This window comes from Ornithodoros turicata, unplaced genomic scaffold, assembly GCF_037126465.1.
Source record: "Ornithodoros turicata isolate Travis unplaced genomic scaffold, ASM3712646v1 Chromosome17, whole genome shotgun sequence".
Lineage (NCBI taxonomy): Eukaryota > Metazoa > Arthropoda > Arachnida > Ixodida > Argasidae > Ornithodoros > Ornithodoros turicata.
In genome coordinates this window covers 2,512,517-2,535,873 of record NW_026999326.1, presented here as the reverse complement: position 1 = coordinate 2,535,873, position 23,357 = coordinate 2,512,517, and the positions used below count along the sequence as shown (strand labels likewise).

Here is a 23,357-nt window from a genome sequence, read left to right as displayed (position 1 = left end):
CCCCCCCATTGAGCACAAACACATACCTAATCCTAATACCTAATGTCCTCAGGTTCGAACGTCACACCACTACAGGAGTCGTCACCAACCCCCCCCCCCCTTCCGCAGCTACAGCTACCTTTTTTGTCGTATGAATCACTGCAGGATATTGGTGGGAATCCGATGATGAGGTGTACTGGCGCTTTTTATGCTGCACAGGAGGTTGGGCCTTCTTTACCATCGCTGACGCCAAGTTATCCGTTGCAATAGGCACAGGTAATATTGGAAGGCGTCTTAGTTGTGTTGCAGCAAGCAGGACCTCACCCTCAGAGCTTGAAGAATCAGGCATTCTCTTTCCACCGTGTTTGTTCGAGCTGACGGTTTCTTCGGTAGTGAATGACTCCGAAGGCGACGTTTCATCTTAGTCAGATATGTCGTGTTCTCTTCGTTCTTCCACTCTTTTCTCTGGCTCTGATACTTCTAAAGCCGGGTGGGACGAAAACTGATCTGGGGCTGACCAGTCTGCAGAACTCGCAACTTCTGGGCTGACGGAAACCACCTGATGGTCTTCAGACGGCAGCCTGGGAAAGGATTCATCAGTCACCTCCATGACGGTCTCTGGGTTCGGTGTTGGAGTATCGGTTTCGTCTCTCGAAGCAGCTGTCTTCGTGGTCGTCTGCCGAAGTACGTCGGACATAAGTTGTTTCTTCCGAAAGCAATCAGCTGTAGCATGTTTTCCCCCGTATCGTCTGCAGAGGGACGTGCACTCAGAAATCTCATGTCCATATGTCGAACAGCGAGAACAGTGGGGGACCGTGCCTGCCGCACGCATGTGGCCTTCCCGTTTGCAGCGGCTACACACTCTCCTAATACCATAGTAGTCACATGTGACCCTGTAGCCAAGCACCCGAAGGAAGTTGGGTACCGGGTGTCTGACGTCCATCTCTATTTCCACAATGCGATTTCCGTTACATACTGTGGGGCGGTCTTTGGAAAAACCCCATTCGATTTTCTTAACTCTACCATGCGGGCCAAGCGCTCTCATCAAATACTCATCCGGCACAAAAGTCGGCAAATACATACATGTCACCCTTGTAACTTGCGATGCTAACGGTTCCAGAGTGCAGGTACTCCAGCAGTGACGATGACACCACTTGAAAGAAGCCTTTCCATGGCGTCTGAACAGGGAACTATGATCTGGAACAAAGTTCCTACCACATGTTGTACGGAGAAAAGGCCGTCGAGAGTAACCACTTCGGACACTCCGTCGATGACGTCTACAAGCGAGGCCTCTTGAGGGGCACTAACATTGCAGACAAGAGCCTTCGTCGGTATAAACCGCGCTGTCATGTTTACCCCGGACACCTGCAACAGTACGGGCCGGGGTATCTCTTAGCTGACTTTGACAACTGCGACTGCTCTTTAGAAAAAATCTTCCCGGAAACAACACCGCAACTGCGACTGCTACACTTTGATCTTAGTCAAAAGGCCGAGAAGTGATAAATATTGCACGTCCATCTTCCGCTCTGGTCACGGTCGCGGCACCTGCCTCCGCGGGTGTCACGTCGCCAAATTCAACATGATGTGGTGCGTGTAAGAAGCACTAGAATGATAGTCGGACTGCATGAAATGCGCATGTTAGCGGACGGAACTCGTGTTTCTTTCTCCCTTGTATCCGCCAAAAGACCGAGAAGAGATATAGACTGCACGTCTCCCCCTTTCGCTTCTGTCGCAGTCTCGCCTTCTACGTCCGCGCGTGGCACGTCGCCAGTTTTATTTATTTATTTATTTATTTATTGTTTATTTTATTTATTTATTTCATGATACTGCGGGCACTGCCCAAGCAGGAGGGGAATAACAAGAATATACAAAACTATCATTGTTAATCACACAACACGGAAACAGCGTCCTCAAATTGGTTAATTGTACAGCTGGCAACATCAAAAGACAACGAGTTCCATTCAGGTATCGTTTTCACAAAAAACGAGTTTTTAAAAATATTCGTACGAGCAAATAACGGCTTAAAGGAGTAAGGATGATGATGACGTGAGGAACGCGCTTGCAAGGGAAGAAGAAACGATCCTGAGTCTAATCTGATATTGCCCTTAAATATCTGAAACAAAAATTTTAAACGAGCAATTTTTCTCATTTTCAGTAAGGTTGGAATATTTGCGTTCGACATAAGGATGGAAGGAGAGTCCCGCCTTGAGTACTTCCCGAAAATAAATCGCACTGCTTTACGTTGAACCATTTCCAATTTTGCAATATCGGATTTCGTGTGCGGATCCCACACAATGCTAGCGTATTCAAGTTTTGATCTAATTAAGGAGCTAAAAGATAACATATTCACTTCAGACGGAGCCTGTCGTAATTTTCGCTTCAAATATCCGAGCTTTCGCATAGCTGCAGAACACGTTAAAGATATATGTTTGGACCATTTTAAATCTGACGTAAAAGTGACGCCTAAGTATTTATATTCAGAGACCTGAGCAACTGTGGTGTTACCAATAGTGTAGTTGAATGGAATGGGTTGCCTTTTGTTGGTTACACGTAACAAAACACTCTTATTATAATTCAGCATCATACCCCATTCATCACACCACAGGGATACTGCCTTCAAACTACGATCGAGCAAAGCCTGGTCATCCACAGAATGAACAGAACAATATAATAAACAATCATCGGCAAATAATCTAATTTTGATACCTGGTTCAACCACATCAACAATATCATTTATATAAATTAAAAATAATAATGGGCCTATAACACTGCCCTGTGGAACCCCTGATGAGACAAGTAGACGCTCAGAAAAACTACCAGAAATATCTACAAATTGCATGCGATCACTCAGGTAGGTCTGCACCCATTTGATGATCCATATAGGCAAACCAATGCGTATCAATTTAACAATAAGTCGGTCATGAGGCACCCTATCAAACGCTTTACTAAAATCAAGAAATAAAGCATCAGTTTGACCACCTTGGTCCATAACAGAAGCAAAGTCGTGCGCAATGTTAACAAGTTGAGATGTTGTAGAAAGTCCCTTTCGGAAACCATGCTGATAAGGGGTCAAAATGCAATTTTCATCAAGAAAAGCAGTGATATATTTCACTAAAATGTGTTCTAATAGCTTACAAGAAGTGCACGTCAGCGAAATTGGACGGTAATTGTCCATACACAACGAATCACCCTCCTTAAAAACCGGTATAACACGCGCAATTCGCCAATCATCAGGAACAACAGAAAACTGAAGTGAAGCAGTTTGGGCATCGTGGTATATGGATACGGAACACTATGGTGTTAGTACTAATGCATCACGGCCCGTGAGATAAAAATGATTGATTGGAAATTGCAAGAGAGAGAGAGAGAGAGAGAGAGAGAGAGAGAGAGAGAGAGAGAGAGAGAGAGAGAGAGAGAGAGAGAGAGAGAGAGAGAGAGAGAGAGAGAGAGAGAGAGAGAGAGAGAGAGAGAGAGAGGGAGAGAGAGAGAGAGAGAGAGAGAGAGAGAGAGAGAGAGAGAGAGAGAGAGAGAGAGAGAGAGAGAGAGAGAGAGAGAGAGAGAGAGAGAGAGAATGAATGAATGAATGAATGAATGAATGAATGAATGAATGAATGAATGAATGAATGAATGAATGAATGAATGAATGAATGAATGAATGAATGAATGAATGAATGAATGAATGAATGAATGAATGAATGAATGAATGAATGAATGAATGAATGAATGAATGAATGAATGAATGAATGAATGAATGAATGAATGAATGAATGAATGAATGAATGAATGAATGAATGAATGAATGAATGAATGAATGAATGAATGAATGAATGAATGAATGAATGAATGAATGAATGAATGAATGAATGAATGAATGAATGAATGAATGAATGAATGAATGAATGAATGAATGAATGAATGAATGAATGAATGAATGAATGAATGAATGAATGAATGAATGAATGAATGAATGAATGAATGAATGAATGAATGAATGAATGAATGAATGAATGAATGAATGAATGAATGAATGAATGAATGAATGAATGAATGAATGAATGAATGAATGAATGAATGAATGAATGAATGAATGAATGAATGAATGAATGAATGAATGAATGAATGAATGAATGAATGAATGAATGAATGAATGAATGAATGAATGAATGAATGAATGAATGAATGAATGAATGAATGAATGAATGAATGAATGAATGAATGAATGTGTACCCTAGTGGCCAGACAGGACATTTCCCAGTGGTTGTCTCCAGTGTGTTCTGTGTCTATGTCTGCTGTTGGTTCCCTGCTTTGCTTGGTGTTGTTTCTACGCTTCCCTCTTTTGCCTGTCTCTGGTCATCATGGCTGATGCTTATTGGTGCTGTTTCCGAATTTTTCTTTCTTTTGATTTGAGACGGGTGGGCTACACCTGGAGGTAGTGCAATACCAGGGCAACCCTTGACAGTGCCGAGGCGAGCTTCAGACACACTGTCTCGGGCCAAAAATAAGATTAATATCGTGAGTCCAAATAGGGCTCGCATCAGATATTAAGCTGATAAGAACAGATACTTTTTAGAATGAGTATATTGACATTTCAGGCCATAATTGACTAGAGACACACTGTTCAACAAAAAAAAAAAAAACTACAATTGGGACATCATTCGCTTATGACGTCATGCAATACGCCGGGTATAGTCTTTCAAAAACACACAATCTCCAATGGTTATAAAACCTGGGTGGTGACCCCATCGACTTAGAAAACCTTGGTCTCCGTGGCATCTGAGCTCAGTCGTAAGACATGTTTGAAGTTCCAAGTTGAATAAGTAATGCAATCACGGGTAACGAACGTTTCTTATTGACTACACCATGGGACGTTGCTCGCCAGAGCAATTTAAAGCCCAGGGCTGTGACTAGGCAACGAAGACGTGTACTGTGGGGAGGACCATGGTCTGGACAAAGTTGTAATGAGCAAACAACGTCAAGCGACCTGCGAACATACGCCAAAAATCGTTTACTCGCCTGACACTCAAGCAAAACGTGTTTGTTTGTCTCAGGGTTCGAGCACCATACACAGATAGAGACAGGCGTGATGCCCCATGCCGACAGCCGGTCTCTCGTGGGTAAAATTCCCCACGCAAATCGCCACAGCAAGTTTCTTACCTGAAGGGAAAGACACTGGGCATTAACAATGCTCCACTTAACTCGTCGCACAATCGTAACATGTCTGGCCTCCAGACTACTTTCCGCTATTTTATATCCGAAAGAAGTAGGTGGTGCCGTGGTGAGTGCAATGTCCGGACATTGCTGCTTGATGTATTTTATAAACTTTGCCAGAGAGGCATGAAATTCGCTTGGTGTTTCTATTATCGGTCCAGACCCAAGTGAACAATCGTCTTTAAAAAAACACCGTGCCGTACCGAGCAGGTAGTGCAAAAGTTTGCATTCTGGCGAGTCTTGCCTATATAACACCTTAATAACTGTACGTAGGTTTAACATTGTGCAGACTAATTCAACGTTTGGTACTCCCCAACCTCCTAATTTACGTGGTAGTTGCAAAACTACTCTTGGCACAAGTTCAGTTTTCTTTGCCCAAATAAAACGATACAACAATGAATTAATGCGCCTCATTACTATCTTCGAGGGCCATACGACATGTCCCAGATGCCACAGTTTAGCCACAAATACCGATTTAACCAAGAATACTCTTTCAGGTAAACAAAAATCATACTTTTCAGCAGCCGTGACATCCACAACCAGCTCTCTATACAACTGTACCCAGTTTGAAGCATCGGGACCATATGCATTAAAGGTTACACCAAGTATGTTGAATTTCCGACACAAAAGTACTGGTGCATCCACTGCGACTAAGAAATCTTTGATAGGAAGAAGCTTACACTTCGCTACATTGAGCTTAGCACCTGACACTTTAGCATATTCATTGAAAACAGAAAATACACGGGAAAATGACATCTCATCACGCACAAACATGGTCACATCAGCAGCATATGCCATTACTTATTAAAGTTCCCACTCCAGGTAGGGGCAAGCCGGTTATGCTTGACGTACACTGTACGGCACGAATGAAGGGATCTAATGCAACCACAAACAAGAGGGGAGACAAGGGGCAACCTTGCCTCACACCTCGCTTCACGGGAAACCCTGGCGTGTTCTTACATAACAACATCAATGAACTAACATGGTTTTCATATAACAAGCGCAGAAAATTGACACAATGTGATGGGAACACATAGGCGTCAACTACACAAAAGAGGTAACTGTGACTAACAAAATCAAAGGCTTTCCTTTGGTCTAGCTGTAATATGCCGCCAGAAATTGGTCTGTCACTAACAAATCCCAACAAGTCACGTACTCCTCCCAGGGACGCGTACATACTGCGACCCGGAACACTACACGTTTGGGCCGGGTGGATGATACAATCAAGCACTAATTTAAACCTGTCTGCAAAAACAGATGTGATCAACTTATAATCTGTGTTCAGGAAAGTGATCGGACGCCAGCTTTCCGGCAGCATCAGATCACAATCCTGCTTTGGGATTAACACTATACTTACCAATAGAACTTGGAAGAGAGCTGTTCTGAAACCCAAAGGATATAACCTTTTGAAAAAAACCCCCGAAGAATGGGCCAAAATGTACAATAAAATTCGATGGGAAGGCCATCCGGACCTGGCGCCTTCCTTCGTTTCCCACGTTTAACAGCGCTATCTAACTCCTCGATAGTCACTTCTTTATCAAGTCATTCTTGGTCTTCTGAAGGTATCTGTGGCAGATTTTGTAAGATAGGACAGCTCGCTTCGCAAGTCCCAGACCATGCTTCGGCGTTTTGCCGATAAAATTCAAAGAAACCAGCACAAACTTCACTTCGTTCGTAAGAGACAGTGCCGTCTGCCAGCCTAAAACCAGTCACTTCTTTACTGGAACTGATATCAAACTTTGTACGATGGATGTAGCGCAACATCTCTGGACCACCCAGCTGCTTCCTACGATTATAAAAACCTTTACATGCCAGAGACGTCTCCCGTAACAGGGAGAGTCGGACATTTGTTAACGTTTCTACATATTCCTTCATTTTCGCTGTTAGCGGACTCCCGCGACGTACAATGTGTGTTTTCTCCGCTAAATCACGCAACTCTGCCGCTCTTCCTTTAGCTTTACATTTGCCCCATTCTGTGAAGAGGCAGCGAACCACATCTTTAAGTTCCTCCCAAGTTCCTGGTCCGACTCTACTCTGTCGAATAAATTCACCAATCTTTCGATTAACATCATCTACTACCTCTGCATCCTCCAACAACGACACATCCATACGCCAGGGACGGTATGGAATTCTACTCTGTGCCGGAACACTTATACTCATAAACAATGCCCTGTGGTCTGAAATGTAGAAACCTACGTCTGGCAGTCGGCGTATCGCACACCGGGTAACCAAAGGACTACCCTATTAAAAAAAATCTGCATGTGATCCAATAGGATCCATATAATATGTGATTCTATGCATTTAAGGCAATTGGGTCCCATTCATGAGACCTTACTAGAACCCATTGGTAGGATCTCACAGGACCTCATACTCATTTACATGCGGGGTCACATTAGTATGACCCCATTGGTTAGGGTCCTATAAGGTGCTTTCTGCAATGAGGTCACATTTGTACTTCAATATGCCGCACAAATCGAAATTGAACACACGAGTTTAAAATGCATACGCAGCACAATAATATGAGTAGTAGTGCATGAGCCAAGTGATTTAAACAAAAAGCCCCGTGTTTGACGCCGTTTTTTGTCGTACAGGAAATAATCAGGTACAGTCGTCAGGCTTCCCTTGTTAAAACGACAAACGTTCAACTGCAGCCCCACAGCGCAACACTTTTAAGTCATTCCTTAGCAATTAAGGTTCATGTCCAGTATTGAACTAGAGTTGGAAACTACAAAAGTAAAGTTGTGCTTCTGCACATACACTTGCATATGGATAACATGTACTTCTACTGATTAGAAATCGTCACACAACATTGTAGAAAAAGGTTGATGTGTGCTTCATCCCACACAAGCTCACTAGAACTATCTGCATTAAGAGAGTATCACTTATTGCACTACAGTGGAAAAGCAACACATTTGCCAAGAATATGCTGGTTCTTCCAAAATATACCTTTATTTATAAAACCATAAAATTCTGTATGGTAGAGAAACCTAAGGACTGTCTCTGGAATGTTATGTAAAGGGAAGTATCAAAACAACCTGAGTCTGTTGGTTAAACACGTCAAAATGTTGGAAAATAGCAACACACGTTCATACTCTTTACAAGCATAATGCACCAGACCACAAATAAGCTATCGTTGCCAACAATGCTGTACTTGTAAAATAGGACTTCATGGTTCGCTGCTCAAGCGTACAATGCTAGCTTTTGGTACTGTGTAAAACACAAGGTTGTGCAATGCAACTGATTAAAAAATGTATGAAAAAGCCGAAATAGGAGTATCACAGTTGTGCCCACATGTTAAAAAAACAACTAAAAGGTTAGGTTTGCACTAACAAGACAAGTTTAAAAGCAAACATCTAGAGCTTTCTAGTTGTAGTAATGCAACACAATGTTCCTAAGCTATAGTTAATAAGGGCACTGTACAAGGTGGATGCTCTAAAAGGTCAGTCACATTTTTGCACGTGACACAATACTTACCTGACACAGAGACTTCTGCTGCCTCAGAGTAAACAATGTATGGCAGAGAAATCTACGGAAAAATTTTGGTTACCAGGCACTGAGTAGCAAAATACAGGATGAATTTAGCAAAGGTTACACATTTTGGTCGCATCATAACAATAGAAAATGACGTTTCTTGTACTTCAAACTTTGAAGACTGATAGTCATTTGGCTGAAGTTGTATGCATGTTTTTTTCAAATGCTATCACTATGTAAAAAAAAAAGTGCCCCGCGCATTTCCTATGGCCTATACCGCCCGCAAACCGCCATCTTTTTCTGTCTGCTTCACGTTCACATCACCACGTATAGGTGGCGCTGCCTCGAAACCCTGCATCTAGTCTATCTGGCTGTTGGTGGTTCCATAGGAGTTGGTTCTGCTTCATCTCCAGATAGCGCCACCTATATGTGGTGATGTGAACGTGAAGCAGAAAGGAAAAAATGGCAGTTTGCGGGCGGTATAGGCCATAGGAAATGCATAAGGTGAGAATTTGCCTTGCACCTAACTTTTTTTCTTCTAAAGAGTGACAGCATTTGAAGAAAAATATGGATAAAACTTCAGGCGAATGACTATCAGTCTGCAAAGTTTGAAGCGCAAGAGACGTTATCTGCTATTTTTAAGACTCTATCAAAATGTGTAACGTTTGCTAAATTCACCCTGTATATGACCAGACAAACGTTTGTCTTCGTGCATATTCTATGGGCTATGCCGATGTGAACGCCACAGTCTTGCAAATGGCTGTGACGGCCTGCGCCCTTCAGAGGATATAGCATCCTCTGAAGGGCGCAGGCCGTCACAGCCATTGGCAGACCACCGTGTTTACATCGGTATGGTGCATAGGAAATACATAAAGACGAAAGCTTGCGTGGTCATATTTATTCTGTTTCATAAGTACGATTTCCCTGTCAGTTTCTCTCGATTGGCCTCGATTGGCACGAATTCTCTACTTAGTGGCAGCGGAGGCCTGTGTGTCAAGTAGGTATCATGTCACATGCTATCATGTGACTGACCTTTTAGAACACCCACCTTGTACTTGTAAACTATAAAACTTCTGTAAGTACCCCATGCAAATGGATGGATAAGAACTGTCTCTAGTTTAACAAATACAAACTATGTTCCACGAAAGGTTACATCCTAAGAAAGCCCAGAAGTCTTTCTGCGACTAATATTGACTAGTAGACCGTGCCGTACGTACGTGACAGCACCTAACCTCTGAGTAAGTCACACACTCAAATAAGACTGCACAAAAATGCAGACATTCAGTCCTATGTAACAAGGTCCTCTTCCTTGTTGTTCAACTTAGTCAGGCACATGCTGCGTCACTATGCTTCTTTCTGTGGAGTGCAGAAAAAGTCAATGATTGTAAGTAAGCGAAGCTACCACAAATGGAAACTGCATTTAAAACCAGTCGATCCCAACCAGGGGGGCGCATAACCCGGGACTTCCACGAAGCTTGACATTTGACATTATGCTCTGCGAGTGACAACGAAGCGTGGGTAAAGGACACAAAGTACTGACTTGCAAGTATTGTATTACACAAGTGTAACCAATTGTCAACATTATAGCATCTTCAGAGACGCGTCTTCCGTTCACACACATGATGTGAGGGGGTGAAGAAGCACAGTGCCGCCTCAAACTTGTTAGGCTCTTGCAAGTGTAACTTGATAAAATGCTTTTGCTATAACTGCTACCCCACTCATTAACTGCTGATCTGATCACGTGCAACCTGTTCTGCATGTCCTTGTTCCAATTTTCATGCCGTAACGATGAGAATGGCTACGTCGCCCTGTGAGAAAGTCTGTGATTGGATGCAGAAATCGTCTCCTTTTGTGTGTGCTTGTGTAAAGGCATGAGAATATAACTTTCAGAAGTGAATTTTTATGTCACGTATATTTTTCTAAGGGTTAGGGGTCATGCTCATGCTATGCACTGTATAACCCAACCGGTGTCAGGGGAAAACTTACGGTGATGGCACTGTCACCTGGTGTGTGTATAGGGCGCGTGACATGTGTGGAAGCCTTGCCTGGAACGAAATGTCCATGAGTAAATAAAGTGTTGAAACTAGTAGTTGCGGAACGTGTAAACCTTATTTCCTGAACTTTTTTTTTCTAACAGCAGTTTGGCAATCACAAGAATTAAAGTGTATGTAGAATACGAATGACTTACCCAAACTGAACACCTCTGACACAAGGGCTGCCTGCAGTTGGTCGTTCTGCTCCCTAAGTTTCTTGACCATGCGGTGAAGTGTTTTTATTTCATTCTTCGTCTCCTTGAGTTCACTTTCCGCCACCAACCCTTCATCATCTTCTGAAGTCGATGTTTCTATGTACCGTTTTCTGCTTTCAATGGCCATGTCATGTTCAAGGTTTTTCTTGACTTGAAGAGCTCGCAACCGTGATGACCGCTGTGAGGAAGATACATGCATTCTTCGAGTCTGAATATGCAGCATAGGATGTAGCACTCATTACATGTTGAATTACATAGTTGAATCTGTACTCATGAAATTATTTTATAACTCATTTAGTAATTCTGAACTTATTGCTAATTAATTAGAGCTTCTTTTTCTTGCACACGTCATACTTATTATCTGCATGCGTCAAGAGTCAAAATGGAACTCTCACCATCTTACATCCCTCGGGCTGCTTAAAGGACCCGAAAAGTGAAAAATCATGCTATGTTTGTTTGTTTTTCACATCAATGTTTTACTATACGCAGGGTGCAACTTGTATGTTGTTGCATTACTCTTTAGATCCACAAATTTTGAACATGGCTCAAATTGAGTGGCACCTCAACTGGAGCGAGCACTAATCGTTAACAGTGCAACTTTGGTGGTCGCTCCTGATTGGCTGGGTGGCATAGCATCATAATTCGTACACAACAAAGTTTATCTATATGGTAATTACTACAGAGGAGAATTTTATGTCTCAAATTAACTTGTAAATATTTTGAAGCATGAAGTTGTTAATCACTGCTCATTGCACATCATTTGACTTCCTGAAGATGTACTGCATGCGACATCTATCTTAGTCACACGCAGCAGAGTTTGCTAGTGAAATCACTTGTCGGTCGTATTGCATTCCACACTTGAAAGTCCTAGAGATGGCTCGGCTATTCGCACACCTGCCAACCTGACCAACTCAAAATTCTGGAACTGCCCGCAGCACGACTAGGGAGAGGGGGGATGAATTAATGTTGTGCATTCAAAATAGCATTGCCACTGTATTGCGATTCCTCTGCGTTGTACCTAACAACTGTGGGGTGGAGCTGTGTCACATTATTGTTCCTTCCGTCAACCACAATTGCGAAGACGCACCTGTTCAGGACATTGCATTTCGTGTGGCTGCAGCCATTTCATCGATGATGGCAGTAGTCTTCTATATCTACATGTGTAGTGTTTCGCTCTGTTACTTTTTGAGAAAATTTTCTGCAACAACAGTCACATGTGGTCACTTACACTCCGCGGACAGTTGTGCTCAACCTGTAAAAAGGCACTTGACACGTGTGAGGGACACGTGCGAGTATACTTCTGTTTGGAGAGTGCCATTGAAGGAGACAAAACTACTGTACAGGACTGGACTAACGATATAAGAACAAATCTCCTCAAGAAACATGGACACAATGAAACACGCACTACGACCTCTCTAATTCTTCAGATATGCGTAGCTTTAAAAAAGTGAGAGAAGAAACACCCAAGGTCCTCATTCTCCGGGAGATCGGAGGGTGTGTACGTACAATTTGGAGACTGAATGCAATTTGGGAGCATCTCGAATAATCTGGGAGGGTCGGCAGGTATGTATGTAATGTTCTCAAGTATGGACAAACACATGACGTCAATTTAGGAGGTGTCCGAAATTACCCACAACTGCTTTCACTTTCTAAGTTCCTTCAGCGGATGGTATGGTGGCGCAATACTTGCCAGAGTGACAGATTCCATAAACCACGCAATCCTTGATAGCTCACTTGTTGAACACTGATCAGCTCACGCTACAAGCTTTCCGAAAGACAAAGTTCATTTGGTTAAAGGCCTGATAGAGACTAGTTCTTTTACTATAGTGGTGTTCAAATTAAGAAGGAAAATAAATCGAGTCCATCAGCTCCCCAAATATTAGTGCGACGCAGATACGATGGCTAGACATACAGACATAACTATCCCTCCGCCGCCAGATAATGTAATCTATTGCACTCACTCTGCTTCTGTATTGCCTGTTAAGACACTGGTTACATGACACTACATGGCCCCCCATTTACTTAAGGTAACTTTACATGATGTGACAACGTCATCAAAGACATTTGGAGTGATGAATAGCGAGCCTGACTCGAATTTGTAGTAGGAGGTACATCACAAGAGTCAGATGAACATTTTCTTGAATTTAAGAAGCTTGCTGCAGCTTCAATCCTTGCTGTAAGGTTAGTGTCTACAACTTTGTAAATTTAAAACTCTTAAAAGCCCAACTCGAAATCAGTAATTCATTACTGACAGTGCCATGACAACTATGGGTATAATTGGCATGACTAATGGGTTTATGAAGGAACTAACTGTTTCGATGAAAAACTGCATACATTTGACGGAAGTTTTCGGCAGTCTTGTAACATTTACCTTGGATAGTGTGACATTCCTTCTTTTCTTTTTTGAATCGTGATAGGAGAGGCGTCAAAATGCACAGAGGACATGTGGGATGCAGCGACGCATTTCCAAAACTAAACGGACGCTCCCACTTTGATCAGAATTTAGAAATGAAACTTGCCTGTTGAGCTGTATAGTCTTCGATTTCTTCGCCAGAACTCTGGTCCTCCACGTCAAGTTGACTTCCCATTCTCGCTGGGGGCACGGCGACTCTCTTACTCAGCAGCGCGTTGGCCTTCTCTTTTGTTTCTGCTCCGAATGATATACAAGTGAGCATATTCATCCCTAATTTAATGACAACTTAGATTACTTGGAACGTACCTGCGAGACCGAGTATTTGGGCCGCATAATATCCATCTTCTTCGGGATTTTTCGCCGACACCCACTTGACAGAATAAGGACGCGTCTTTACGAAATCATCAACACGTTTCGGATAGAAGTTCTTGATGTCCCTGACAGGCACGACAAGACGCTTCCTATCATTCACAAAGCACACGTATGGATACCAGGACGAAGCCATCCTGCTGTATATAGTGAATGCCGTTGATGTAACAAAAAAAAAAAAAAAAAGCGCGAACACCAACAAGAAACCGACAGTTTTGAAACGCAGCAGTCATGCAGATGCAGATGCAGCGGCTCAGACTTGCCCCGACTTGGCTTGTCTGCGGCGGTCTTGGTCTTGACTTGTTTTGACATAGCGGTTTTAGAGATGCGCATATTTTCTAGAGATTTTACACTCTGGTGCATTTAAAACACGATTGCATGCTGTCAAATTGGTCAGTGCCAAATTTATTCCATAATGAGTACGATACACAATGCATATCCCCACAAAACGAGAGTCGCATTTCCACTTCCGGTTTCTTAATTGTGGTCGGTGTTTGTGCGTCGTGCAACGTTGTTTTAAAGTCCCGTGTACTGCCCCTGCCCGTGTGAACATTCGATATACTGACGTCCGCGTAAGATATGAAATATGGAAGGGTTCAGAAAGAGGTATCTGGAACCTGACCAACCTTTCGAACTGCCATACAAAATACGCCGGAGACTCGCAGGTGCGCCATCAGAAACTGCGTCTGTTAGTGAACAGTCGGAAAGCGTCACACAAGACGTTGCAAACGAAGGTGAAAGCTCAGCGGGTTGCAGTGCATTCCCAGAGCAACGTTCCTCCATTGAAGAAGACTGTGCCCCTTGCAGCGATAGTAGTTCCTACCGGTATCAGGCCGAAGCAACCAGCTCGTCACAAGCCGATGACCGGGGCACTATCATTGAGACTGCAGGTAGTGCCTTTCAAGAGCCGGAGCATCGTGAGGGCGAGAGTTCAGATGCCGACCCGTGTTTTGGATTTTTGCACAGTGGTTCGCGACAACAGTTTCGAGGCAACAAAAATTTCACGAAAGCGGATGTGGTACTGCTCGTTGTGACCTATGTATCAGCATTTAATATCACATGGATGCAGCTAGATGGTCTTCTACAGCTGTTGAGCACGCTATTTGGTGTAAACTGGGACTTGCCAAAGTCACCCTATCACTTTCGGAACCTGTGGAAGTCGTCTGGACACACTTACCATTTCTACTGCAAGCAGTGCTTTTCCCACCTTGCAGAACGAAACAACCAGCCAAAGGGACAAGACAAAATGATGTGTCCTGAGTGCCAGAGCGAAACTGAAGTTGGATTTTTCACTGTAATGAATATCGGTGCGCAACTACAAGATATTATCCGTAACTTCTCTCGTGCTCTTGCCCACACATTAGAGCAAAGGCACCATTCAAAACGTGGAATGCAGGACATTGGTGATGGCCGTATATTTCAATCACTCTACAAAAAAGGCACAATTGGAATGGATGATGTGACGCTTATGGTCAACACGGATGGCAGCCCAACATTCAACTCTTCACGTTTATCAATTTGGCCAATCCTGGCAGTGGTTAATGAACTTCCAACAAGGTTGCGTTGGCAGAACGTCGTCATGTGTGGGTTATGGTTTGGGAAAGGCCACCCTGCCATGCAACTCTTTTTGAAGAAGTTTGTGGACGTTGCCAAGAGCATCCCAAAGATAACATGGGAATGGGCTGGCCGTCAAATGAATTCGGGCGTCCATGTGCTTTATGCATGCTTCGACTCACCTGCAAGGGCTGCGGCACTTAACTCGAAACAGTTCAATGGACATTTTGGCTGTACATGGTGTCTTCATGAAGGACAAACTGTTAAAGGTATGTTCACAACTCTGTCATATATGCAGCAGATCTTATCTATATACTTTGTACATGCAGAATAACGGGCAATATATACAAATGGTACATTATTGGTTGTAATTTGCAGAAATTTTTGAAATGCTGTCTTTGACCAACAATTTATGCATTCATATTGTGATCACAAGATCCAATATCTGTGGTTCCTATCACTGCTTGTTGAGAGAAGTGCTGCATACTGAGTCATGAGTTCAGCTGCTGCAAATTCTGTGTACACATATTAGTGAGTTCTCACTGTTTGCTTGATCCACGCTTTGGACATTTTGAGCTCTGTTGTTGGAGTTGTTCAACATTCATTCACTGCAGCATGTTAGTTATCACATTGATCAGTTTATGACGCCACGTTCTGTTGTATGCAGGAACAATGAAGTACCCTGTCGAAGATGTGCTGCCTGAAGAACGAACTGCTGCAACAGTGGTACATGACGGGATTGCGGCTCTTCAGAGTGGGTGCGACTCCCACGGTATTAAGAGGCCATCGGCTTTAGGACTTTTACCAAATTTTGATGTCGTCTGGGGAGTGTCAGTGGACTATATGCACGCAGTACTGCTGGGTGTGACAAGGCAGATCACAGATCACTGGCTGCGGCACACGTCAGGGGAGTGTTACATCGGTGCACCTATGAAGATGAACACTATTGAAGCCGTTCTCACTACAATAAAGCCACCTATTTCATTTACACGTCTGCCACGTCCACTTAAAGAGTTGAGAGATTGGAAAGCCAGTGAGTGGAAGAACTGGCTTCTTTTTTATGGTCCTGTTTCATTGAAAGGAGTACAGGGAAGAAACTATCTGCACCACTTTGAATTACTTTCAGAGTCTGTATTTCTGATGCTGAAAGAGACAGTTTCCCTAGAGGACATTGACAAGGCCAACAACCTCCTCGTGAACTTTGTGTGCAATGCAGAGACGTTGTATGGCAAAGATTTCATGACTTTCAATGTACACCAGTTACTGCACCTGCCAAAGTGCGTTTCGAAGATGGGCCCTTTGTGGGCTCATTCATGCTTCCCGTTTGAGAGTATGAATGGCAGACTTCTAAAATTAATAACTGCGGCGAAGGGTGTACCTCTTCAAATTGTGGAACGATACTGCCTGCAACAGAAAGTTCAGTGCCTTCTCTATTCGAACATTTCCTCTGATGCTGCAAAGACCGCATGCGCAAGAATTTCTAAAAAAGTGGACCCAATGATGTGTACGACTGCTACCTTAGGCAAACAACGTCTCAGTAACCCCTCTGCACAACAACTCACACCGCAGGAGACGGCAGCACTCAACGAGAAATTCGGGCACAATCAATGGACAACCACTATTTTTGAGCGCTTGACAATGAGTGCAAGATATCTGCATGCAAAGACATATGCAAGGCCAGAAAAGACATGCACGTCATATGTTGTTTTTAAATCTCAAAGACTGTATGGCAGAATTGCTAAAATCCTTGATGTACAGCATAGCAGAGGGCAGAGTTGCTGGCTCATCTGTGAGCTCCTTAGGGTATCGAGCACATCTCTTCCGCATATACATGCTATCTCTGACGGCAATGTTGGACTACGTATATGGAACCCATCAGAGGTGCAAGTGTGTCTGTTTGGGGAGACCAGGGGACAGTCCTTGATCTGTGACATTCCCAATGACATTGAGACTGACTAGAACACATTACAACCAAACGCTTTTTGTAGCTCTTCTGTACGAGTACAACTTATGGGTCAATGTCAATGTAATATACGTCTGTGTGTGTGTCAGCAGTGCCCGTAGACCATGCGGTAATGTTATCTTTCCATCTCTTCGTTTACATTTTTGTCCTGTGATATCATAATCTCTACTCAATATTGTGATACCCTGTACAGCTTGTGAGAAAAGTTTACGGAACACGGCACAGGCGTATTTCTTCATCGGGTTGGCATCCTGTTGATATCAGGAAGAGATCGAATAAGAAGTGGGTGACTGCCTTTTCGGTACATCGATCAGTATCTGTGTCGGCTGCTGTTTGCAGCTAAGATGTCGCCTCAATGGCAAAGTGTGACTCCCGGGTGTTCCTTAAAGTTCCAAGCTATACGACAAACCCAATAAGGAACACACAACAGTGTGGTAAAGCTATTTTTCCCCTTTCTCACTCCCGTTCTCCTTTTTGCTAGACCTAGGGTAGCCAATCAGATTTATTTGTGAATCACCTTCCCATTTTTATCTTCTATCCATTACCATCACTGTTAAAAAATTTCACATCGTATTAACATGTCAGGTAAACAAACATGTCGTCAGCTGAGTAAGTGTGGTACACGTAATTATATAGTCTATACAATAAATGTGATGACAAACACTACGATCATCTTTATAGATCTCTTCTAAATGGTTTGTGGCTCACATACACATAAAATAGTCATATGTGGCTTTCTATAAGCAATCACTGACCCTTGCCAACAATTGTACAGCTGTCTGTAAAATGTCCATAAATAATGTTACAATAAATATTCCGCATATTCGTTCATATATGCTGTTATAGCAGTATGTTGTACGTTTGTCAGGTCATTATCAGGTGATATCCTGCTGTTATCAGTCTGTTCGTAAGCGAAAAATATTTCTGGTTTAAAATGTGCCATATTAAGTACTCAGCATGATTTAGCGCCCCACCCACTTTATTTATTTTTTGTTTATTTATTTTTGGTTCCGCGTAGAAACAAACATACAACAGCAGTGTAACAGCAGATCAACTTTCTGTGACTGACATTACATGGTTTTGCTAGCGATGACCCCACACGAATGGCTGTGTGTGATCCAATGAGCTTATTATAGGTCATCCTCAGTCTATTAGGTTCACATACAGCACTTCTATGGGGCCTCATAAAGCTCCAAGATGTATGGTATTGGGTCCACTAGGGGTCACACAAAACCCTTCTTGCGTTTCCTGATGGATCGCATAAAAGATCACTCGATCCACAGGCCACCCACCAGGAACCACTTGAATCTTATTCATTCAACCAATAGGATTCAATGACATTTTTTGATAGGGATAAAAGACCGAGGTATATAGCAACGATCCAGTCTGGATCCCAGACCTCGTCCCGTCCAAGTTGTTTCTACCCTCGATAGGTACAAATCCCGCCAGGCATCTACAACATCAAACTGCGTAATTAGACTTCTTAAAGATCTCGTTTCCCAACTCCCTTTACGAGAGTTTGATTTCCCAGTGCAACCACGAGTCACATCCAAAACGCAATTAAAATCGCCAATAAGAACAACCGGGGAAGGGACAAGCAGAAAAGAATCCAGACTGCTAAAGAAATCATTTAATTTTGATTTGTCAGCTGGCGCATACACATTCAACAAACGAAGTCTGTTCCCGTTTACTGTAATGTCCAAGGCGACTACGCGCCCATCCACATCGTACGTGCAAAAGTATTGCTGGATACGGCTCTGTCGCAAGAAAATAACACCCGTCCCTTGAGATCTAGTGCTACCAAAACTAAAGAAAGAAGGCACATTGAACCGCTTTTCAAATTGCGCCACATCCGACTTACACGAAAAATGCGTCTCTTGTAGACATAAGATATCTACAGATAAGGAACGTGCGAAAGATATCACTTCCACCTGTTTATCCAGGCTTCGAAATCCGTGAACGTTTAACGAAAGAAAGTTCAACATCAGATAAGAGAAAAAGAAAGTTACGCCCACCTCAAAAGGTAGCCCAAGTCCATGCCGATAAGCTGTCATGTTGAAGCAAGTGTAAAAAAACTTTAAGGTCAAGATCGTCCCACATACGAAACAATCAAAATTCTTCGGGACTGCTTTCGCTGTTCGTCCTCTGACATTGCTGGTCCTCTTTCCTAACTTTCTTAGGTCGTGCCAGTGTCGAGGCCTTTCCGGACGACATGTCCGTGGGGCTGTCGCTGCTGACCGGACGTTCATGTTTCCCTTCCAGGCGTCGATTCCCGAACTTATCTGTGACTCCCATCATCTCGTCTTCCGTCATCGATGATCCCGATCTGTCTTCGTCAATAACTAGCGGCGGCACAGACGAATCGTCGCTACCAGAAACCTTGAGTTCTTCACGATCATTCGTAACTTGACTGAGGTTCCCTACCTAGTCGTCAGCCAGAAGACTTTCGGCCATATCAACGGCGACGTGTTGATCTTGTTCTTGTTCCACTGCCGCTACTGCTGCAGTCTCTTGTCCTTGAAGAACGTCAGAATACAGTTTCCGGCCTGTGCAGTCCACCGTCGCGTGGCTCCCGGCACAACGACGGCATGGTAGACTACAACCCTCAGTATCATGACCAAAAACGGCACAGCGAGTACAACGAGGTGTTTTACATGCTGACCTAAAGTGTCCTTCTTCCTTGCACCTGCCACACACTTTCCACATGCCTCTATAATTAAGCATTACGGTGTGCCCCGCAACGATCAGAAAATTCGGGGCGGGTTTCTTCATTTCCAACTTGACAAGAATGGTACCAGTCCAGAGGTCTGGATCATCTTTGTAAACCAGATGACTAATTTGGATTACCTTTCCAAACGGCGACAGGGCGCGAACCAAATGCTCGTCTGACGCGTACGCCGGCAGCAACGCGGCAGTGATGAAAACTACGCTTGGGCCAAGCGGCTCCGCTTTAACTTGTCCTCCGTCAACTTCAAATTCATTGACTTCACTTAAGTTCTGTCTTGCGGCTTCGTTCCGCACAACCGTTTGAAACCGTTCACCACCTCGATGCTGAAGTGAGTGGACAGACTTCGGGCCGGTAACTTCACGCAGTTTGCGTACTAAGACTTCAACAGGAGTGGGTGCTGGAGCAGACAAATTAAAGGCAAAAGCCTTAGGTAACCCTGACCAGGCTATGCTCACCGAACGTAGTGGGAACCCCGGGGGCGTTGACGACAATGATGGCGACAGTCCCTGACCCCAGGGTAGATGAACTGATTGAATTGATAACTCTTCCAGACACAATTGATCTTAGCCGAAAGGGCCGAGAAGCGATAAGTATTGCACGTCCATCTTTCGCGCTGGTCACGGTCGCGGCACCTGCCTCCGCGGGTGTCACGTCGCCAAATTCAACATGATGTGATGCGTGTAAGAAGCACTAGAATGATAGTCGGACTGCATGAAATGCGCATGTTAGTGGACGGAACTCGTGTTTCTTTCTCCCTTGTATCCGCCAAAAGACCGAAAGGAGATATACACTGCACGTCTCCCCCTTTCGCTTCTGTCGCAGTCTCGCCTTCTACGTCCGCGCGTGGCACGTCGCCAGTTTGGGCATTGTGGTATATGGGTACGGAACACTAGGGTGTTAGTACTAATGCATCACGGCCCGTGAGATAAAAATGATTGATTGGAAATTGAATGGTAGAGAGAGAGAGAGAGGACTAATTTGGATTACCTTTCCAAACGGCGACAGGGCGCGAACCAAATGCTCGTCTGACACGTACGCCGGCAGCAACGCGGCAGTGATGAAAACTACGCTTGGGCCAAGTGGCTCCACTTTAACTTGTCCTCCGTCAACTTCAAACCGTTCAACGTCAACCGTTTGAAACCGCAGAGAGAGAGAGAGAGATAGAGAGAGAGAGATAGAGATAGATAGAGAGATAGAGAGAGAGATAGAGATAGATAGAGAGAGAGAGAGAGAGAGAATGAATGAATGAATGAATGAATGAATGGATGCGTACCCTAGTGGCCAGACAGGACATTTCCCAGTGGTTGTCTCCAGTGTGTTCTGTGTCTATGTCTGCTGTAGGTTCCCTGCTTTGCTTGGTGTTGTTTCTACGCTTCCCTCTTTTGCCTGTCTCTGGTCATCATGGCTGATGCTTATTGGCGCTGTTTCCGAATTTTTCTTTTTTGTTTTTTGATTTGAGACGGGTGGCTACACCTGGAGGTAGTGCAATACCAGGGCAACCCTTGACAGTGCCGAGGCGACCTTCAAACACACTGTCTCGGGCCAAAAATAAGATTAATATTGCCACGAAGCGAAATGGGTCGGCGAGTCGTCGAATAAACAGCGAACGGTTTATTAGACTACTTGGTAGCAAAACACAAGAGTGATAGCTCTCTGAACACAACTGAGTCCAAAGAATGAATGCTCCAGCTTGGAGCGCACAAGGATTTAAGCGTCGCGTCGAAAAGTCTAGAAACAGCACGTGCGTTTGCCAGAGAGCAGGCGATGTGTCTGGAAGCTTCTTGCTTCTTCTTCAGCATGCACCAGGATGAGATGTACCGTTTCGTGCCTGCCCTGGAAGTTTCGCGATGAGGATTCGTGGCATTGCCCCCTCCGTAGACGGGGCATCGTCTCGATGCCGATTCTTCTCCTTCTTTTTCCTGTTGTTTCCTTCCAGCCAGTCTTCAGCGCTACATGCTGTAGTACGGCTTGAGTCGAACGACGTGAACTATTTCAGTCCTCGGGGGTCGTCGAGAGGGAACGCTGCCCTCAAGTACCACTTCGTAATCCAGGTCTCCAATGCGTCGAAGTACTTTGTAGGGACCGAAGTACCGCTTCAGTAGCTTCTCGCTCAGGCCACGTCGTCGAATCGGCGTCCAAACCCATACCAAGTCGCCTGGACTGAAGCGTACGTCTCGTCGGCGCAAATTGTATCTTCTTTCATCGACGCGTTGTTGTTGACCAATCCGTAGTCTGGCCAGCTGGCGGGCTTCTTCTGCTCGCTGTGTGAAGTCCAGAGCGTCGTTTTCCACATCACTGGGTTCGTGGTGCAGCATCGCGTCCAGCATAGTCGATGCGTCATGGCCGTGTGCAAGGCGGAACGGTGTGAATCCCGTTGTTTCCTGCACAGCCGTGTTATAGGCGAACGTGACGTAAGGCAGTATTTCGTCCCATGTCTTGTGCTCGACGTCGACGTACATCGAAATCATGTCGGCAAGGGTTTTGTTTAGGCGTTCGGTGAGCCCGTTCATCTGCGGATGGTACGCCGTTGTCCTCCGGTGAGCGGTGTGGCTGAGTCGAAGGATTTCTTGTGTTAGCCTGCTTGTGAATGCCTTTCCCCTATCGGTGATTAAGGCGGTCGGAGCTCCGTGCCGTAGTACGATGTTCTCGATGAAGAACTTCGCCACTTCTGTTGCTGTGCCCTGTGGAAGTGCCTTAGTCTCAGCATAGCATGTCAGGTAGTCGGTGGCGACGATTATCCAACGATTTCCGGAAGACGAACGTGGGAAGGGCCCGAGTAGATCCATCCCAATCTGCTCGAACGGCGCCGACGGCGGTGCGATTGGCTGAAGGTACCCAGAAGGTCGAACCGGCGTCGTTTTTCGTCGTTGGCATTCCCGGCATGTCCTTACGTAGTGGTGTACGGTCTTGGCCAGTTTTGGCCAGTAGTACTTTTCCCTTATACGGGCCAGTGTCCGGCTGTATCCCAAATGACCTGATGACGGTTCGTCGTGGCAGGATTCAAGAATCTCGATGCGCATGTCCCCAGGCACAACGAGAAGCCACGTAGCGCCTTGTGGTGCATGGTTTTCTTTGTAGAGGACACCATTACGTAGGGAAAAACTTGTGAGTGATCTTCTGAAGATGGGAGGAACATTGTCGGCGCGGCCCTGCAGATAGTCGACGAGTGTCTTCAATTCGGGGTCGTTATACTGCTTGGTAGACATGGTAGTCGCGCTCATTAGACCGAGGAAGGCGTCGTCGTCCTCGAGGCTGTTGTCCTGTCGCTGGAGTGGTGCTCGGGACATGCAGTCGGCGTCGTTGTGTTTTCTTCCTGACTTGTAAGTGACGGTTACGTCATACTCCTGTAATCGGAGGCTCCATCTCGCTAGGCGTCCTGAGGGGTCCCTTAAACCAGCCAGCCAGCACGGAGAATGGTGGTCTG

The 23,357-nt window shown here is 44.5% G+C and overlaps 2 pseudogenes; both read right to left on the bottom strand.

Moving 5' to 3' along the window:
* Positions 1–4,386: 4,386 nt before the first annotated feature.
* Positions 4,387–4,558, bottom strand: LOC135372979 (U2 spliceosomal RNA; annotated as a pseudogene).
* Positions 4,559–21,390: 16,832 nt separating this feature from the next.
* Positions 21,391–21,508, bottom strand: LOC135372946 (U2 spliceosomal RNA; annotated as a pseudogene).
* Between the last annotated feature and the right edge of the window lie 1,849 nt (positions 21,509–23,357).